A 3,755-nucleotide genomic window follows, 5' to 3' on the forward strand; every position below is an offset into this window, starting at 1 on the left:
GAGGGGGTCCGGGGGCTTTCCCCCATCTACGGGTTGTCACCTGGGAACTACTAGGTTAGGTTAGGTGGGTTTGTTAGGTTCTGTACCCTTTTAGATATTGTGTAAAGGGTACATAGAAAAATTCTTTAAAATACACATTTTATTTAATTAATTTACTAAGAAATAATGTAAATTAATTAAAGCACATATTATTTATCGATTTCTAAGGGTTTGCAGTGATGATGTAGAGGATTTTGGTAATTTTCAAGGGGATTCCAGTATTTACCTGGGGATTCCAGTAATTCCGGGGGACTCCAGTAATTCGTGGTTCCCTTGAAATAGGGATTAATGTTTAATAATTACATCTCACAGAACTATAAAGAATATATTTAAAAAAAAAAGAATTAAACACATGTTAAGAACTTTTTCGTTATTGATGCCTTGATAAGATAGTTTTTGATGCAATTTGATTTTTTCAATATCAGAATGTTAGCAAATTAAGTGAACGATCATAAGAAATTTATAATAAATATACAAGAAATAATTGTTTGTTGAATGGATGTGTTTATACTGTATGTGTAATTGTAAGTGTGCATTTGCATACGCAGACTCCGGCCAACACTATTATTGCCTACTATTATTACCTTATGAAACAAGATAAAAAAGCAAAAGCATATGTGAAAAATGTATATACTGTAAAGCCTATTCATATTGTATTCTACATATATAAAGACTTTTTGTGTTATACATCCTTTTCAGTTCCCTTTTCGGGCAGATTAGTTCATACCCATAAATTTTACCGTTTGCTTTTAGACAATCGTCACTTTCATTATTTGGTAAATATATGATACTTTAATTTCCAGCCAGATACATGAACCATATATTTGTTCCTACACTTGATACAAACCCTCATTCTCTACTATAGGAGATATTCTAGCACGAGCTGGAAAATATGGCAGAAAAACCTTAACAAGGTCGTTAACGACCGGGCAGGTAATTACCCACCTGGGGGACCGCCGGTCGGTAGCTGCTGTTTACCTTCAATCGAATTCTAGCCGTCGCTGTGGTAACACCGCTGCTCCGGCTTTATTTGCCTGGCAGACTAGCCTTTCTTTTTTGGTTTATTGATTAATCCTGTTTCTTTTTCTTTGTTAGATGTGATGTTCTCTTTTATGAGGAAGTGTTCCGGGCACCTTTATGTCGCTGCTGGAGGTGGATCCTCTTTCTCTATGCCCTGGCTACAGAGGTCATAGGTGTTCTGAGGGTCCCCATGCCAAGTATGTAGAAGTGGACATCGCAGTACCTCCTCCTCCACTTCATTGTCCTTGCCCTCTTCGGAGGCTAGGAGGGAGAGAGAGAAGAGGATAAGGAGAGCTCACACTCCTTCGCCCTTACGTTCTCGCCGGAGACACAGGCGACATAGGAAGAGACATAATCGTTCTCGCTCTTCCTCGCCTTCTATCTCTTCACAAGATGTCTCGCCGCAAGACTATAAGCGCTCTCGTCACAAACTTAAGAAGAGCGCTTCCTCCTTACCCTAACATAGGGCTTCAAGAGCGTACGCTCCAACAAGAGCATAGCTCCATCACGCACCATGCGCTCACCTGCGCGCCACCAATCTCCTGCACAATGGCGCTCTCCTGCGCGCCAGTGCTCTCCTACGCGCTCCCGCGCACCAACATTCTCTGCACGTGCGCATACGCGCCCAACATCTCACTCTCCTGCCCGCTATACTGCGCACCATCCTACACGCCAGGTAAAACCTGCGCGCCAACTTTCTACTGATAGCAGGACTTCTGACAAGTCAGCCATGCTGCCTTCTCCCGCGTGCCAACCCTTACCAACGCGCCAACGCTTACCGGCGCGCCAGCCTTCTCCCACGAGCATCCACAAGGATATGCGCGCACGGTCGTGATTCCTCTTCTAGGGATGCGCGCCAACATTCTCCCGCGCGCCCCGTATGAATCCACTGTGCGCCCGCACGCTAGGGCACTTTCTCCTGCGTGCGCGCGCCCTACGGCTAGCACAGACGTGTGAGAACACTCTCCCGCGCGCCCGTATACGCCTTCACCTAGATGTGCTCGCCGAAGAGACAGGCGATATAGAAGGAGACATCATCGTGCTCACTCTTTCTCACCTTCTGTCTCTCCCCGAGACATCTCGCCTCGAGACTATATGCGCTCTTGCCACAAACCTAAGAAGAATGCTCCCTCTCATCATCGTTCTGCCTCGTTGTCGTCTTTCTCTTGCAAGGGATCATCTAAGAAGCCAGGAGCGCGGCCAAGGGCAAAGCACGTCCTGACCTCGAACCCTCTTCTTCGCATAATAGTTTGAGGGTCTCCGTTTGCTCTAAAAAGTCAGATAGAGCGCTTCTCCTTGCTTCACTCTTTATCTTCAGAGAAGATCGCTCTCGCCTTTGAATTCTCGATCTCTGATCCTTTGGGGTCTTGTGACAAGGAAACTTCGTTTTCCTGGTGCACTATCCCTTCGTTTTCTCGCAACTCAAGTTGCTGAAACCTCCGGCTCTTGTGCATTTAGTCTAGCTGACACTTCGGTGTCTCGTGACAAGGGAAACTTCCGTTTCCCGTTGCTCTGGCCCTTTGGGTTCCCGCAAGACAACCTCTAGGGGCGCACACGATCACGCTGAACCTTCTGGTTCTTGTGAAACAAGTCACCAAGAGTTTTACTCTTATGACAGAGAGTCTTCGGACTCTTGTCGCGCGGAGTGTTCGCGTACGCTCATCCAACACTGCGCCCATGACCATCAAAAGTTTAACTCTTATGGCAGAGAGACTCCCGTCACGCAAGGTGTTCGCATGCAATTAGCGCTACACACGCAAATCTCCGGTCATACACTCGCGGGGTCAATCCCTCACTCTCGTGTTTCAGACAGGACAACCTCCCCAGTTCATTTGCTCCCTAATGAGTTAAGGATTAAGAGTCTCTCGGAAACCTCGGAAGAAGATGCAGGGGTTCGTTACTCCTTCTCTTCGGTTGAGAGCAGGAGGGAAAGGGGAAACGTGTTAGAGAGGCTAAAAGAAAACACCCAGATAGCAGCGACGTAAAATGCAATGCCGAGGGCTTCGGCCGCTCTGTTCGTTATCCTGCGCTTCATGTGGCAGCTCATGAGCTGCCCATGTTACGAGGTAGCACTCGTCAACCTGCAACTTGATCAACTTATTGGGAAACATAGATTTCTGCCAGGAGTTAGAGAACCTCCCCTTACGAGGGAGTGATAACCTTCCTCGGAATTGGGCTGCGTGAGAGAACCACCCCCCTTCCGAGGGAAAGCTTCCCCACTTCAGCCATTCAGCAACCTTCCCTCCTTCGTGAAGTGTTGCGAGCAGCTTGATGAGTTTTACTCTGCTATCTCGTCCCCGAAGACTGTGCTTTCTCCCCTTGAGCTGGGGAAAAAGCAAGTCTAAGGCTTGTTCTTCCTTCGGGGGGAACTTATCCCTCGTTCGCGAGAGAGATTATTACGCCTACACTTTTTTCTCATAAGAACTGGGAGAAAGCTTGGCTCAGGCGATGTCCTCCATCGGGAGGACTCCTCTCTCGTTCACGAGAAGGAGGTTATTACGCCTACGTTTTTTCCATAAAACTGGGAGAAAACTTGCCTTAGGCGATGTCCTCCTTCGGGAGAACTTTTCTCTCGTTCACGAGAGAGAGATTATTACGCCTACGCTTTTTTCCCATAGAACTGGGAGAAAGCTTGTCTTAGGCGATGTCCTCCTTCAGGAGAACTTCTCTCTTGTTTGCGAGAGATTTTTACGCCT

This window comes from Palaemon carinicauda, chromosome 31 (genome assembly GCF_036898095.1).
Source record: "Palaemon carinicauda isolate YSFRI2023 chromosome 31, ASM3689809v2, whole genome shotgun sequence".
NCBI classification, from domain to species: Eukaryota; Metazoa; Arthropoda; class Malacostraca; order Decapoda; family Palaemonidae; genus Palaemon; species Palaemon carinicauda.